General features: G+C 34.7%; 1 protein-coding gene across 1 annotated transcript in view; it reads right to left on the bottom strand.

Annotated features, from left to right (window-relative positions):
* The window catches only part of ABCB11 (ATP binding cassette subfamily B member 11), a 991743-nt gene that overhangs the window by 795286 nt on the left and 177435 nt on the right, over window positions 1–19022 (bottom strand). The window lies entirely within an intron of this gene.

Below are 19022 nucleotides of genomic sequence, written 5' to 3'. Positions count from 1 at the left end.
CAATGTAGCACTTGTGGCATTAAGAATCATGATGAGTTATTTAGTTTATCAAATCCCATTTATCATGTTTAAAGCAGCTGATGACCTTGTTGAACACACTGAAAGAAAGTAAGGCTATTGTTGTTTTGTCTGTCAGAAAAGTTATAAAACATACTTACCAGCTATAATGATATCACTCCAAAACAAAGCAAATGTTACCTGTCTGATTACATTGATTCTGTTCTTATGATTAACATATTTTTATATAGAAAGAGAAGCACAGACCTCTTTCCTATAGGCATTTGTTCATGTTAACCAACATACAGTATATCATTCCCCTTCTCCTACATGTTGTGGCTGCAAGCATTTCTTTGGTGTGAATTTAATTGGAATGGGATTTATCAACTAGATTTAGTTAAATCCAGATTTTGTGAAACATCAGTTAATGTTATGACTAAGATAATGCAAGTGTGTGTGTGTGTGTGTGTGTGTGTGTGTGCGGGGGAGAGGTTAAAGACTTTTTTCCATTACCACCAAGTCTGTGAGATGTTGGCTGATGTGGGTGTGAAAGGGCCTTACCCACCCCCCTTTTTTAGTTATTGGAGCGGTAAACATTATCTATTGTCAGCTATCTTCTTTCATTACCAGTGCAATTTAACTCAGTTTGTGGATTTACCATGAATGTATTTTAATAGATGTTATCCATTCAATACCACCCCTCTCTCAAGAACTGTTTTTTATGGGGGATCTTAATGACTTATCAAGCCACAACTCATCACAGAGTGAAGAGTATGAAGGCATAATTTTTCTGCCCTTTCCCCTTGCTAGGAAACATCAAAGTTAATATATTTTGCTTATGAGAGTTGAGGCACAGCCCCCTTCCCATTTCATCAATGCACAAATGTCTTTACCATTATAAATTTATACTCATTTCAATAAGCTAAAACTTGAATGAGCTATGGTTCACTAAGATGCCAGAAAGTAGAATTTTTATCTTATACTCATTTGTAGCTAATATTTATTTTGCTACTGCCTTTATTTATGTTTCTAGAGCTACACGGCAATAGAATAGCACCTCTGCTGGCTGCATTGCTTGGCATCCTTTGGGGTATTCAGACAAAAAAGGCTATACTGTACTCAATGAGCATGCTTCATAACATAGTATTAGCTGTTAACAGTGTGTACCAACTTGTTTAACCATTTAATATTCACGGTAATACACATTCTTTTTTGTGATAAGGAGTGGCAACTAAAATCTAGTTTTTAGTAGAGGAAAATATTTAGATCAATAATGTACATTTTTGAAAGCTTTATTTGATTTTTACAAAAATAGGAAAAAAGTGAAGACAATTGTTTAATTTTATCTTATTAAAAATTATTTTGGGGTAAAGGGTTTACAAAACAGAAAACCTACTCCAAGAGGTGAACATCCAGCTTGAATGACCAAAGCAAGCTTATCAGTAAAAAAAGATAACACTGCAATACATCCAAACAATGATCATAAAAAAAATTACAGTGCAGAAACCAAACATCTGCCAATGGCAATTATTAGCTTCCATAGCACATGAAATGGAGCATTAATGATTTAAGTTGTGAGGTCAGTCTATTTTCAAGTTTAGTAAATTCACAACAAGAAAAAGTGATCAATGCAAGATGTCTTCACACTCATTTAAAATGAATTAGATACAGGCCGAAAATGTTTGCTTAGCTGTAGGCCATTACATTTAGTTTAATACTGCCAAAGGATTATCTAACTTCCATGGCTGAATTTACAGTACATTAGACACAGTGTTAATACTGCCATGAACTGCCCTTGTTTGAGCATATCAGATTAATACTCCTACATGCTGCTGTAATTTGCATGATTGAAAATAAGTGGATGAAGTCTAATAATACAATGGGATGCCCTGATTTGTATGGCTGCATTCAGAAAGCATTGCATTTAGTTTAATGCTCTCAGGAGATACACTACTTTATGCAGCGTTTTCTAATAGAGTAGTGCCTGAAAGTAAGTTTAATAACTAAAGAAAAAGTAAATAAGTCATACTGAAAAAAACTAGTAAAGAAATCAGGGATGACCAGGTTCTAGGGGCATAGAAAAAGCAACAGTATGTTAATTGGAAAATGTTTGTACGCAATGATTTTTTTTTTTTATTCAATAGGCTGATTTACTTTACAGAGCTGAAAAGAAAAAAAAGTATATAAAGAACGCTGCATACTGCTTAATAATGCCATAGGATGTTGTAGTCTGCATAGCCAAAATCAAATTACACTGAACAGAGTTTAAAACTGCTGCAGGATGCTGTAGATTGCTCTATGGTGCTCAAGCAAATTCAGTAGCTTTATATTTTGATGAAACACTAGATTTAAGCAAAAAAAAAAAAAAAAAAAAAAAAAAGCAAATAACAAGCCTCACAGCCTCTGCCAACAGAGAGGTGGACACAGAAGAATCAACTAGTCAGGAACCCACACCTGATTCATCATATCGCCTGAACTAGTTAAGGGTCTTGGGGTAAAAGGAATGCATCTTCTTAATGTTATAAACTGAAAAAAGGGAGATAGTGCATAGAAAAATACAAACATGTAACTAGAAGAGGTAGATTGCCTTGCAGTCCTGGGGCCCAGGAAAATATGATAATGCAACTAGAAGAGGTGGACTGTCCTGGAGTCCTGGGGCCCATAGGATCCATTCTTCATTAGACTGCAAATGAAGGGGATCCACAAGTTCTTCCACTGAACTTCCATTTAAAGTGTGAGGAAGGTAAAAAAATGGAATCCCTGCTAATACCATAAACTAACTGAGTTACATAATTCCCCAAAATGGCTCTTAAAATATATACTATTAAAGGAAGGGTGCTGCAGATTGTTGTTATAGCTCCCTGAACCAGTGCCCGCCAAATCTATAAAGTCTCAAAATAGCATAAAATAACCAGCTGCTTTAAATAATACATCATTATGCATGCAGTGAAAAGTATTTATCCTCTAGGATTGTAAGCTCATGAAAACCTTACACCAGAGACTCAATTTCAGTTTTGTAGCTGTAGAACACCTTTCTCTAAAATAAACAATGCAGACTGGAATCAACTTCCTTCCTTCATCAGGAATGACCCAACTTTCCTTTGTTTTCTACAACATTTCTGAATTATCTTATTAAACAGTACAAATATAACTATAAAAGGAGCAATGGATTACTCACCCAGGTAAGAGATGGTAGAATGTCCCAGAAGGAATTGTCTTTTGGATTCACTCAACAAGATTTAGTAACTGGATTTATCTTCACTGAAGCTGTAAAACTGTAGTTAGCTTATACTTTCATTAGCTTTTAGTTGTTCTGGACTTAGAATTTTAACGAATGTTAACAATTTCCCTAATTAAAGTCATGTTTTACATTTTGTCTTAGTTAATTAATTTTCATTGTACTCTGAACTATTCTAACTGATTCAGAGACATCTGTTTTATGAGACAGAAAGTTACATTTTTATGTAAACTTTCACTATTTTGTTGGGCGTTAGCACAGAGGACTAAAACTCCAAATTGTTAATGAGCTGCTTTCTGTGGCAAGGGTTGAGGGATTGAATTTTTCCACCTTAATTAACCACCCCATGTGAAACTGAGCAAGTCATTTAACCAGATAGTGCTTTACAGCAAATGGGAATTTGTGCTAGGATCTTTAATGGTCTCCAGGACTGCATGCCTAGTAACTAATAACCTTTGAGTAGGGAGTTTGGCATAATGTTTAAGGTGTTTACCTTACAGACACAAATTGCAGGGTTTGAATCTCACATGCGGTAATTGGCTAGGCTGAAAATGTTCTAAGGGCAGCTAGCTTAGTAGTAATCCATGACCCATGCTTGCTTGCTATGACCGAACATTCATTGATTGCATTTTAATATTAGTCAGTCTTTCAATGTTTATATTCTGTGAACTTGTTATATCTTTAATAACTTGCAATCTTCTGTACTTAAGTATCTTCTGCACTGTAATTATAAACTCTCAGCGGAGGAAACTAAATGCATTACATAACCAGTCATGTTGAACATTTATCAAGCTACCAGTTTTTTGGTCCACTGGTGGTCTGAAAGTAAGGAAATAATTCTGTCTTGAGCTGTTCTTGTAGCCCTCTAACCTAGATGCCGTTAATGTTTTCAGCAGAATACTGACCTGAAATTCTTTCTCAATCAGTTGGTCATCTGCATCACTATGCAGCCCTCTAAGTCAACAGTATGTGGGCCATTTCTTGGAGCAGCAGTTTTGAATTGCTGATCTTTTAAAGTGCTGAAGGGTAGAACTTGATGATTTTAAATCCTAGGGCATTTACCCCACCAGCTACATCTATGATGGTGACTTTGTAGTTGATAATCAGAGAAAGTTCCTTAGAAAGCTTGTGTGTTATGACCATATGATCTGAATCACCCTGATGTACTCTATAAAAAAGACAGGATCTTTCCATGAACCTAGCTTAACAGATTCCTGCGTTAGTGTCATCAGGTTCTCACAATGTTTGGTTCTTTAATGCCAAACCTGCTCAATGTTTAGATTACATATTATATTTTTAGGCAAGGTTCAAATGACAAATTCACCACCATAACAAGAACAGGCAAGCAAAAACTGAGAGTAATGCTATTCAATGCTAGAAGTCTAAATCTCAAAATGCACTCACTCGAGGCACTCCTTAAAATAGAGAACACCGATATCTGTGCAGTGGCTCAGACCTGGTTCAAGGCTCCAGAGAGCACCCCTGCACTACCAGGCTATATCTCATACCACACTTTTTGGCCATGTAACCTGGACCGGAACACCAAAGGTGGAGGTGTGTCCATATTCATTAAGGATATCCACACCTCCAGGCTAGTTGCTCAGCATAATACATCCAAGGTTATCCAAGTGCAACTAACTCTGGGCAAAACTGCAGTCCAAATTGTAGCTTGCTACAGATTCCCCACCATGCCCCAGGATTCCTACTCCTCTTTTCTTGATATACTGGAAAATATTAGGGTTCAACCAAACACCCTAATAATGGGCGATTTCAACTACCCCACCATTTACTGGGAAAACTACTCATGTACCAACTCCTTCGCTCAATGCTTACTGGAATTAATAAATTCCAATACCCTGGCTCAACTTATCCACACCCCACCAGGGGCAACAATATCCTAGACCTAGTCATTACCAACATGAGTGACTGGTATTCCACACCTGAAGTCAACTCCTCATTGGCCCGATCCAACCATAAGCTAATCACCCTAGATATCTACATCCTGCCCCCACCCCCATTAAGGAAACCATGGTAAAAAAGTTCTCCAAGGCCAACTTCATGCTTCTTAAGGCAGAAGTGGTGAACTTCATGACACCCATGCAGGTAGACAATAGAGTTATGACTGCTGAATCCTACACAAATGCACTCTATAAGTACTTACACGAGTGCATGGATCGTGCTATCCCATAGAGAACCAAGAAACTATCCTCCAAAAAAGGAAGCCAATCTGATGGTCTCCTGCCATAAACAAAGTGTACAACAGGAGGAAGAAAATGTTGCAAAAGAGAGTAAAATCCCATGAGTGGAGGAGCTCCCTGGTCATCCTCAGTAAGAAGCTGAGATCCTTTATAAGATCCTCCAAAGCTAGCTATGAAAACAAAATCACCACTGATTCTAAGGGCAACCACAAAGCATTCTATAGCTATGTCAAGAATCTCAATGGCAACACCCAGATCTGCTCTGAGTTCCAGCACAATGGCATGTAAATTATAGAACCAATTGATATTGCCAACATCCTGGCAGATAGGTTCAATGCTAACTTTACCCCCCCCCCTCACCCACACCCCCTAAAGGGCCCATATCTATGCAGAAAGAAAGCAGAGTCCCTGTAATCGCAACTATGCAGGTAAAAGCTGCACTCTCTAAAGCCAAAAAACACAGCATACATGGGACCGGACAACATCCCAGGCTGTGTTTTACACAAACTTCAGAACAAACTGGCTCCCCACCTAAGCACCAAGTTCAGTCATAGCCTCACATCAGGCTTTGTGCCCACTGAATGGTGCACAGCAGCAGTTATCCCACTCCACAAAGGGGGAGCCACCACTGATCCCAGTAACTATCACCCTATTAGCCTGAGGAGCCTGGTCTGTAAGACCATGGAACATATCATCATGGAACTCATAAACAAAGAAATTGGTAACCTCCCAGTTCAGGTTTGTGAAAGGCAGATCATGCCTCCTGAACCTGATTGAGTTTTTTGAGGCAGCCACCAAAGCCATAGATGAGGGTAAGGTGGTTCACACAGCCTATCTTGACCTCTCCAAGGCTTTTGACACCATCCCTCATTCTGGAATTATAGCCAAACTCACTGAACTAGGTATAAATCCCTACATCACAAGATAGGTTGCCAACTGGCTCACTGACAAAACCCACACTGTAAAAGTTGCAGACTCCAAATCTAACTTTAAACCAGTGACAAGTGGAGTACCACAGGGTTCAGTCCTGGGACCTCTCCTGTTTGGTATCTACTTCTCTGAAGTACAGGCTAACATAGAAGGCCTCTGGCTAATGAAGTTCACAGATGACTGCAAACTAGGAGCCATAGTCAAGTCCCCAAATGATGTGAACATCCTATAGAAGGGCCTCACTGAGACAGATGCCTGGTGTCAGAGCCATGGCTTCAAGCTCAATACCAAAAAGTGCATTGTCATCCCCTTTGGTAAAAACTGTGTACCCATGAACTACCAAATAGGTAGCAGTCTACTTAACACTGAATGTGTGATAAGAGAACCTGGGACCCAGGTGGACAGTAGTCTCTCCTTTGATAATCACATCGCCGCAGTTGTCCGGAAGTCCTTCTATGTGGCACACCTCATCACAAAAAGGTTCTCATCCAGGAAAAATGAGGTCATTGTTACCATCTACTTGACACTCTTTAGACCCATTATAGAGTACAACACCCCTTTTGGAATGTACTTCACAAGACATCTGCAGCATCTGGAAAGGCCACAGAAGTACCTCACAAAGAGGATTACTGGCCTCAAAGAGATGCCCTACACTGACCGTCTCAAAAAACTCCAGCTTTACTCCGTAGCATATTGCCTACTCCAAGGTGATCTCTGCCTAACATATAAAGCTATGTCAAACCCAAAGCTGTTGGACATGCTACACCTAAAGAAATCCCAATCCTTCCGAGCTACATGCTCTAGGGACCTAAACCTTGTTACCAAAATAAACAAGACATGCTGGAGGGATAGATTCCTGTCCCAGAGACTTCCCATACTCTAGAACAAGCTACCCATCTATGTCAAGCAATGCTTCTAATTAGCACTCTTCAAAAGAAATCTTGATGAGTGGATGGGAAATAGGAAATACACCCCAGGGATCATGTCTGTGGCTTTGCTCGACAGTGGCACAGGAAAATAACTTTCTTGGGTGGCATAAGCCAGGGAACCTTGTTGGCTAGGCTTACTTAGGCCCTTGGGCCGATAGCCTAGTACCTACCTATGAACCTATATTATAGCTGGCCATGTCCTAAATATTGGTATAGCCTATAGATATAATGCATGACCACAGCATCTTAGCAACAGGATACATTTTTTAAATTTAAACTTTGTAAATTTTCATCATACAACATGCATCAGCAATTAGACATTAGTGTACCATTTCATAACTTTACTGTCATTTTCTGGCTAAAAAGCACTGGGTACACCACCAAGCCATTGGTGAAGCCAGAGCACATTTCTGCTGCACTGCTCATACTGAAGCATACATTCCTGACTACAACCCAGGTAACCTGGGTTCGATTAGTGGCTTGTGAACTTTTCAGTATGAAATGGGAGAATGGGCATGCTTATCCATGGGTGGAGGGCTTGGGTTACAGCCAGTCTTAGCTGCCATTCTCAGACATGCTCTTTCCTGGAGGGCAAGGGGCCATGCCATTTGGGTGGAGGCTTCTACAGGGCCAATGAGGGCATGCCTACCTAACCTGACAGTGCTATCCCTTGATGCAGCATGCATGCATGTAAACACAATATGAGGTGTTAGAAGGCCATAGGTGGCTTCTGCAATGATACTGGTACTCACATTCATACCCATGTGGAGGGGTTAGGGCCATTCACCAAAAATATCTCTAATTTCTATGATGCCAGTCAGTGCTCCAAGCTGCTTGAAACTTTTCTGGAATATGGCCTCTCCAAGTGGCTCATGTCCTATCAAATCTGTAAGCAGGATCCCTATATGTGTAGAGAAAAAAAAATGGAATCAAGTCTGACTGGAGATTGTTTAATTGCTGGCAGGCAAGGGGGTGGGGGGTGGGGGTACAAGGGAAAAAAAGGCCACATTTCTGCTAAAAGAGGGGGAACAGTTTCAGCACTATTTGACATAGCCCAAACACAAAGGGAGACAATAACTAAAGCTGAAAAATGTTTGTCTTTTGTCAGAGCAATCACAGTTAAGGACTCTTCTTGGTCACAGGAAGCACAGGAATCATAGCAAATAAAAGGTTATTAGAACCAAGACCAAGTGTGTCTTGTTAATAACCAGCCTCAGGCTCTACTTACCTTTTCAAGGAGAGCAACACTCATAAGTCCAAGAGTATACTTTAGGGTATTGAATGCCCATCCATTTTTCTAAGCTCTATTTGAAGACATGCAAGGAACACACTAACATAGTTAAACACTTAACATGTGCAAAGAAGCTTTTTATCATTTTTGTTGTTGAGTTCTTCTCATGATGTAAAGAAAACATTCTGATTCAAAAATATGCAACTTTTACATTAACTACATCAGAGGAACTATATTTATCATGATTAAAAACCTTGCACTTGCATTTCCTGTGTGCTAAGTGGCTGTCCAATTACCTCCTAATTATTTGTCACCCGCTCCTGCCTTTTGATGATGCAATAATGTAAACAAACACATTGTAGTAGATAGGCATAGTTTATGTAATCAGTGACAGATTTCACCCTATAAAGTGACACAGAATGCAACACAATCAGTCGATCAGTCTGTCACTCAGAAAGTCAGATGACTCAGATGATAAATTAATAAATAAATGCCTGTATGTTCGTGGGCCTTGTAACTTTTCCACCCTCATTCCTCACCAAACCACCATCGCATTACTTTTAAATGCATGCCCATGTCTCACTTTCATATACATGAATTAGTCTTAAAGGCATAAAAGGCTAATGCAATAACTCTACATTTACTCTTTAATGGAGCATTTGTATTAGTAACACACACACACACACACACACACACACACACACACACACACACACACACACACACACACACAGACACACTCACACACATACATACATCAATAACCAGTCATCTGTGAGGTTATTGTTAAAACACATATTTGTCCCTTATCAATATGCAAGTATTACTGGACAAAACTGGCATTATAACACAACCAATCACAGCTCATAATGAAGATGTGCATACTCTTAAACTATTAATTTTAATATTAGGGCAGGTTTTATCAAACAGCAAAGCAGCATTCAAGTAACGGTAGATTCTACAAGCAAACCGAGCCAGAAATGTCAAGATAAAAAAAAAAAAAAACATTTTTGTCTCAAAGATCACATTAATTTATTAAGAAATACTACATTCCACCTTAGTAATATGTTATCCTTAATACTGTCTCTGCCACTAAGACCTTACATCTTACCTTACAAAAAACTTTTTTTTTAACAGTACTGCACAAGAAATCTCCAACACAAACTACAAACAAAAATGAACATGCACACCATTAAAGTTATCTGCCTTTACTCTAACCCTAACACAAACACTTACACACTCTAATCCTAACCCCCTTACCTAGACTTAATTTAACCATAGCCTGTAAATACTCTCTCTCCCACACACAGGCACACAAACACACTCTTAAGTCTAATGCCAAAGTTTCAGCAATACAATAGAAACACATTTTTCTGCCGCTCAGTAACTAGATCCCATTGATAACTACCACTATCAAAAAGCTAAGCACTTGATCATCAGAGCATTCCACCATCACAACATTTTTGAATATATAGATATTCAAACACTTAAGGCAGACTCATATACCAGTCAACATACATGAAGTTGCTTTATGGGTGTTTTGAAGAACTGGAAAGCACCCATATTAATAATAATAATAATAATAATAATAATAATAATAATAATATAGTGTACTTTAAATAATCTAAACCTACAACTGTTGACTTTGCTAATGTTGACACACACACACACACACACACACACACACACACACAAAAATGAGATATTATTGCTCATGGCCTGAGACAAGACCTCTAAACATGCAACAATAACAGTGTGTGTTTTTTTTTCAAGTTGGCAAACCACCATGTGGCCCCATGCCACCTGCTGAGATCTTATAATACCAAGGGATTGTGGGATCTCACACACCTGTCAATAATCAGTTTTAAGAAAAATAAGTTTGTCAACAAAACAGAAGTTGACTAAAAATACTTTTGAATAAAGTAAGAGCTACTATGCACACACACACACTCACACACACACACATACATGTCCATAACTATATACATCTATCTATAAATATATAAATATATAAATATAATATATATATAATAGATCTATTATATAGATATATCTATACATGTATATATATATCTATATATATATATATATATATATATATATATATATATATATATATATATAGATCCCTATCGTATGATAGAAACCTCATTTAACTGAAACTCATTTGACTGAGACCATAAGACTGAAATTTCAAAAAATTTCAAAACACTGAAAAGTCAATTGACTGAAACCCATAAGATTGAAACCCATAATACTCAATTTCATCATGCTAGATTTTAAACTGGACCATATAAAACCAGACTAGGTGGGGAGCTATGCTCCCCTCACCCCCCTAACTATATATACTAACTCCAGGATTGCACTACAGTGGGGAAAGGGCATAGTAGTGGCAGCATGTAGACTACTGTAAGGTACAGGAAAGGTATATGCCCTTTTCCCTACTGTAGTGCAATCCTGGAGTTAGTATATATAGTTAGGAGGGGTGTGGCAGGGCACAGACCCCCAAATTGGAGGTGTGGGGGGCATAGTCCCCCACCTAGTCTGGTTTTATATGTTCCAGTTTACAATTTAGTATGTTGAAATTCAGTATTATGGGTTTCAGTCTTATGGGTTTCAGTCAAGTGACTTTTCAGTCTTTTATTTTTGTTCAAATATTTTTATTGAAAGAGTTTTTTACAAACAATAGTTAATGGATTTTGTAAATCAAATATTAAGTAACTATTTACAAATGTACATAGGCCTCAAGTCAGTTGTATATAAGAAGTACAAATCATTATTGCATATACAGACGCTATACATTATTAAACAAACAGTTGGACAAATAAATGATGATTCCTTGCAACTTCTCTTCTTATGTAGGTTAATTTGTGACCATCTTGAGTTTCTCAATTAGGGAGAAAACCTTCTCCCAAGGATTGTTGGTTAATTTCCTAGGAAAGATTCTCATTTTCTTAACTTTGATTTCTAACAAAGCTACCTCTTTCAATAGAGTTAGAAAATCCTCGAAAGTTGGACTGATAGTTGAGTTCCATTTCCTTGTGATACATTTTTTTGATACTGCCGTTATAGTTCAATGAAGATACCGGTCTTTCCTTTTCATTGCAGTGGCTTCATATATATTCAGGAGAATTAATAACTTTGACAAAATAAAAGAATCAGTATAAATGGCTTACAAAAATTCACCAATATCTTCCCAAAATTTATTTATATAAGAACATTCATACATAATATGAGACCAATCTGCATTACATTTTAATGAACACCTCCAACATAATGTTTCATTCATGTTATTAAATTTAGCTATTTTACTTGGAGTGTAAAAGGCTCTGTGATGGAGCTTCCATGCAAAGATTTTCCAACATTGTATATTTGAGGTTAACTTTATAGAATGTAATATATCTTTTTTGGTCTCATTTGATAACAATAATGTATGATCTTTAGTGATGAAATTCCAAAATTTCTGATTAGCTTTTGTTTTATAGTTGATGCTAATTTTATATAAGTTTGAAATTAAATTTGTCCAATTAAAGTCTCCATATATTATTCCATATAAATGAAATATAAATTTGGGTATGGAACTAAATGAGGAATTATCTATTGTTCTACTTAAATTTTTTGCATAAGCTATTAGTGTATTGAGAGCAAGCCAGTCAGTGCTTGATAAATTAAATGTGTTAATTAATTGATTCATATCTGAGACTATTAGATTTTCAATACATTGATACCAACATATGAAGTTGTTTCTCTTCCATGAGTTAAGGGTATCTTTAGGAATGTTGTTGAAAATTTTTTTTGTAATTTTAAATGGAGTTAATAATTGGAACCATAATTATATATCAACGTTATTATTTACAAAACTCCGAAAAGTATTGTAAATTTAATTTATATAATTTAGATTAGTAGGTTTGGTGCATTTGTATTGCAAGTTAACACAAATAAAGCACCAGAGCTTATTATTCTGATCATTTAGTTGTATATTTTTTGCTAATTTACATTCCTCTTGAAAAATAACAGTATGTAATGTTTTCCATGCTGAGGAAAATTTTGGATCTATCCAATTTACTATCGTTTTGAAAATGGATGCTTTGATATAAGTTTCTAAATCAGGAAAGTTAATACCTCCCATCTCCCAGGGCCTAATATGGTTCAGATAAGCTATTCTGTTTTTTGGGGGTACCAAAGGAAACTTATAATGATTCTATTTAAATCTTTTAAGATTTTTTTTGCTATGAATTATAGGGATAGCTTGTGTAATGTAGTTTACCTTTGGGAGAATGACCATTTTTATTAACTGTAATCTATCCTCAAAGGTTAAATACAGCTTATTCCATTTTCCTATTGATAATTTTAGGGTATTCAGAATATTGTTGTAATTTGTAGATAAAGTTAGTTCACATAAAACAATCCCTAAATAATCTAAAGAGGAAACTTGTTTACCAATTATTTGATTTATGTTAGTATTTGATTTATTTTTATTATTTAATAGTATGTGATTCAATTTATAAGTGTTAATTTTTAGACCTGAGATCTGATGAAATTTCTCAGCAATAGAGTTTAATTCACATAGAGACTCATCTGAGTTTGACAAGGTAAGTAAAATATCATCAGCAAATAACATTATTTTGTAGTTAAATTTATTAGAAATGTTAATGCCTTTAATTTTGGGATTTGAATGAATCTCAGAGGAAAAAAGTTCAATTGCTAGGGCAAATAATATTGGAGACATGGGGCATCCTTGTTTGGTGCCCTTAGTAAATTTAATTGCTTCTGATGTGAATGGACCTAATTTTACATATGCCAGGTTGTCTCTCTATATATATTCTTTATTAGAGTGACGAATTGTGTAGGAAAATTATAGATTTGTAAAATTTTGAATAGGTAATTCCAATTTAATAAATCAAATGCTTTTTCAATATCTAATGTGACTATTAGTGCTTCAGCTTTGTCTTTATTTAAAATATCTATAGTGGTTAAGATTCTATGTATGTTATCATGGGTGTGTCTGTTGTAAATAAACCCTGTTTGGTCATCACTAATGACTTTAGTTAGAAATTCTTTGATCCTATTGACCAGAATAGACATAAGAATTTTGTAGTCATTATTAAGGAGTGAAATAGGTCTATATGAGCTACATGAAGTGGGATTTCTATTTTCCTTTAAAATAGGTGTAATCAATGAGTATCTCCATGATGGTGGAATTGTGCCTTGTGAATATATTTTGTTTAGTGCCTTTTGTAGTATTGTTATGACAAATGATGGGAATAGCTTATACATGTCCATAATGGTTCCATCTATGCCTGGGGCTTTGTTATTTTTACCTCTTTTAATTTTCTCATTAATTTCTTCTATCGTAATTTGTTTTTGACTATTCATGTTTATGCTTTCTGGTATTTTATTTAAATTTAAGTTATCTAGGCATATGTTTGTATAGTTATGAACTGGGTCATTATTGTTATAATGTTTTTGCGAAATAAAATTTAAAAGCATCCGAACATTTTTCTTCTTATCCCCTACATGAATTATGTTTGTATTATTATTTGCATTGGAAGATCTTTTTAATCTCATAGCTAAATTATGCATATATTTGGGAGAGACTGAATAAGAATTTAATTTAAATTTTTCTAAGGCCAAATTGGTTTTATGCAATAAGATATAATTATATTTTTTATTTAATTTTTCAATCTCCATTTTTTTTACAACAGGTTCTTCTAAAACCTTTAGGTCAGTTTCTATGATTTGTTTTTGAATGTCAGTTAGCTCTGATTCCCATTCCTTCACTTTATTATTACACCAAGAAATAATTTTGCCATAAAGATATGTCTTTAGAGAATCCCATAAAATAACTATATTTATGTCACTAGTATAGTTTGTATCCAAGAAATATTTTATTTTCAAATCTAACCATGGCTTAAACTCTTTTAATTTAGTAAAATATGCTGAAATTCTCTTGGTGATTATCAATCTTTTGAAATCCATTTGAATTCTAAGAATAAGCAAGTTATGGTCAGACAGGGGACAGGGGATTGTAGAAGAATGCAATATTTTCATTTTTAAATCATGAGATACATATATTTTATCAATTCTTATTTGGGTGTTAAATCTATAGTCACTATGGGAGAATAGCAATAAACTTTCATTCTTAAGACTAAATGAGTCTAATAACTGCAAGTTATCTATCTAATTTTTAAGAGTTCTCCATTTAGATGTGATACAAAAAGGTCTTTTGTTGGTAGTCTCCTACCTATCTAAGATACAGTTAAAATCACCTCCCAAAATTAAGTTACCTTTAGATGTTTTGTTAATAAGTTATGTGTGTTTTTTAATAGTTCCTATACCTATACCCAGAAACCAATACAAGCTCACCAATGTCCAGATTCTATTACTATATCTTACTATTACTATTGATAAAAGGCCCTCTTTGTCTTCATAGTTAAATAAAACTTGTGGATTAATAATATTTTTCTTCCATAGTATTAATACCCCCTGTTTTTTTTACTATATGATGAATTAGATAGCTTTAGGAAGTCACTTGGGTTCCAAGTGAAATTATCATTAGCTTTAAAGTGAGTTTCCTGTAGAAAAAACACTTGTGCTTTATTTATTTTTAGGTATTTAAGTAAGTTAGATCTTTTCCTAGGATTATTTAAACCATTTACATTTAATGAGAGTAATACTGTGTCCATCTCATTAATTTGTACTTAAAGAGTTTTGATTGAAATGATGACTGTATATTTTGTCATTTATTTGTTGTATAATCTCCATATATGTGTTGAATTCAGTGGTGAGGCTGTTACTTCCTTTTAAACTATATAAAATAAAAATTGAATGAGGCCAGAAAAAAAATCAACAAATGTATAATAGTAGACCTTATACATGCATATAAACAAATATTTAAAATAATCATTTAACAAACATAGAATGTTTAACATTCCCAATCTGAGTGAACTAAGAAGCTCAGACAGATTAACCTTCGTTGCGGAAATTGAACCAAACATTAATGAAATTAGAGGCTCCTTTGCATATTATTCTGGAGGTTGCAATTGATCAAGTCAAACATATGTGATTAATTCAATCAAAGTTATTTAGAGATGTGCTTGCTGTAGAATAACCTGGTGTAGATTTCAAGCATTTAAGTTTTATCATTTATTACATCATGTGTGTTGATTCAGGTATAATTCCTTTTTAATAAAGTATTTATATAACATAAGTAAATTATCATGTAATGTGTTCGATAATACATTTCCTTTCCATCTTATATGGGTATCTATATAATGACCAGTTCATTTCGTAACTGCCTTATAGAGCATACTTTAGTCAGTGTTGTACAATTTGTTTATACTAGTAACAATTTAAAACTCAGAGAATTAAACAATTCTAACACCTGTCATCGCTGTTATGGATTAGTTTATATTTGTGAACTACAAGTTCTGCATATGTATGAATTCCAAAGCATAGACAGTGCTGCTCAGGGCTATGCTATACAACAATTAAACATGCAGAGCTCTATATCATGTTTGTTACGTAACCTTAAATTTCAATAGAAAGTTCATTTGTTATTAAATTACTAATAGCCTTAAAAATTCTATTGCATGTATTGAGCACAGTCTTAAATTTCTATTTTACGTTCGTATAATATCAATTCTAAGAAACAAATCAATTTAAAATTGCATTTCAATGACAAAACATTAATAGTAGCTGTAAGTTAGATAATGACAATGATAAACAGATGAAATATTCATTTAGCTAGTTTCATAGTGTGAGTGCCCTTACAACCATTCATGTTTCAGCAGAAAAATTCCATTAATAATGTATTCTTGTAGGTTAGACATGCTTGTCTGAAATAATAACATTTTGCAAGTTATTCGCTGTTTGCACTCTATGTCTATTATAATAAACTATAGTTCAATACAATAAATATGAGATTTCTCTTATTGCAAGCTTGTAAAGACCCAGTATCAGATTATGTCTTACATATTCTTTCCTCATCTAGTCAAGTAACTGTTTCTAAGTATACCAAAACATCCTTTGATACTTCGTTGAATATGGTGACATGCATACTTCTTAAGTCATTTCTCTTCTTTATTTATTTATTAACTAAATAATGCAGATTCATGGAGAACTTCAAAGTATCTAACCATGGGTCTAATGCTGAATATTCCACTTTTATCTGTATAAATGCATTCCTTTATTTTTGTTTTATAATATCTAACAATAACCTATAATATATTCATGCCTCGTAATACCTTCTTTCCATCCCTTCTTTCATACAGTATATATATTAAGTAGTTATCCTATTTACAGAAGTACTGTCACTTTAAGGCCATAAGGAACCATAATGTGATTACACACTAGAATTGTATGGTTGTGCCAACATCATCTCCGGTAGTAAGATAATCCAGACTTCAGTACTTTATGTTTACTTTTTTACTGACTATAAAATTATTTGACAACTAAACAAAGAAATGATTTGCTAATACAACACTTGTGTTAAAGGTATTTACTCACATATCTTTAAGATGGAAGGTAGCTGTACAAACAAACACTTTGTGATGACTTCAAACTATGTTCCTAATACGTATATTAACTTAGAAAGTATAATGACTTAACATTGATATATTGTATTGTGTTTATTGTGTTTTGGCACTTTACTTTATCAAACGAGCATTCTGCCTTTACGATAGTGCACATAGTACACTAAGGGAGCTCGCGGACTAAGCAATGAAGCGTCCCTAAGTGTCTCATGTAACAAAAGCTTCTCTTCACTTTTTTGTGAGAAGCAGAACCTTTAAGTGAAATCTATAACAATATTTGACAAATAATTCAACAGGATCTATTCATTATCTAGGTTGAATTAATTCATGTTTCATTGCAAATGATTCAAATGTGTCAAACATATTTAAAACTTGCATGCCAATAACGATCCTTTCCTATTAGATTTAAACACTTTTGTACAGTCAATATTTGTAGTACGTTACATTAATATTAAATATTTCCTCTCCAACCCTCATTTTTATACTTCACCATCACAGAATAAAGCAATCATTAAGTCTGTTGTATGTGAATGGAGTATTCATATTACTGACATATATTTTGTGAGTAGCTTGAAATATAAGCAGACAAATATATATTTGTTACCTTTAGCCTGAATTTTTAGTTTTAGTTGATTATTTGAGAGAAGCAGTAGAAGGAATACTTTCTGAGTCAGTTCTTTGCTTTTTTTTTCTTTACATCAATCCAATTATTTTTTTCAGGGGATCTTTTTAATGTTATAGTAAGAGACCAGTCCATTTCTTCTGGAACTGTGACCAAATTATTGTTCTTTATGAAAGTTATTGCTTCTTCGATGTCAGTAAATGTCCTTGTTTCATTTGAAGTGAAAATCCTTATTTTTGCAGGATATATTAGTTGTGCTTTTATTTTATTTTGTTTGAGTAACTTTACCAGTGGCCAGGCTTTCTTTCTCATTTCTAAGACTCTGGAGGAAAAGTCATTGTCAAATCTAATTAGATTTTGCTTATACTTCAGAGGGGACTTTCTCCAAGCACATTTCAGAACAAGCTCTTTATCTAGATAAGAGAGAAATTTAACCACGACTGACCTGGGTGAGGATGTTGAAGATGTAAGAATGAGTTTCCCAATGGCTCGATGGGCTCTTCTATACCATAAGAGAAACCTTCTTTCAGTTCAAGGATGTCAGGTAACCATGAATTAAGGAAAGAAATGATGTCATCTCCTTCAGATTTTTCCAGTAAACCAAAGATTCTCACATTAGTCCTCCTTTCTCTATTTTCCATATCGTCCAGTTTGTTAATAAGCCATTTATTTTGTTGCTGAAGAAAATCTCCCTGGGTTTCCTCCTGTTTGAGCCTTCTGTCTATATCAGATAAGAACTCTTCAATGTTTAATATTTTGACTTGCTGTTGCTGGAGTTCTTTAAAAGTTTCAATTTGAGTATGACAACTTTATCTTAGGTTTTCTAAGTTGTCTTTAAAACTGTCCATTTTAATAGACAGTTCTTGTAAAGTTGAAGATATCAATTGGATTTCTTTCCTCTGAGTAGATTCTGCATGTGAGTTCTTTGAGCCACTCATCTTCACAAATCAGCTTTAAAAACTCCAGAGATTTCTGACTGGAAATTCTTGAAGAAAATATTCCAAAATTGAAATACTAGTAATAAAAATACTAAGGAACAATAATTAACTGTTTTTCCCAAAATAAAAAATAATAATTTCCTGTTATTTAAAGTAGTTTTAAGGAGCTCTAAAAAGTGCTGCTTTCAGAGTGCCATCTAGGCTCCACCCACTCACTTTTCAGTCTTTTGAGGGTTTCAGTCTTATGGTTTCAGTCAAATGAGGTTTCTATCATGTGATAGGGATATACATTTTATATACATATGATTACGTATAAAGTATACACACACACACACACACACACACACACACACACACACACACACACACACACACACACACACTAAGGCCATGACTATGAACATT

This window comes from Protopterus annectens, chromosome 6.part1 (genome assembly GCF_019279795.1).
Source record: "Protopterus annectens isolate FY-2018-M chromosome 6.part1, PAN1.0, whole genome shotgun sequence".
In the NCBI taxonomy this organism is placed as follows: Eukaryota; Metazoa; Chordata; order Ceratodontiformes; family Protopteridae; genus Protopterus; species Protopterus annectens.
This window is presented reverse-complemented; position numbering and strand designations above follow the sequence as displayed.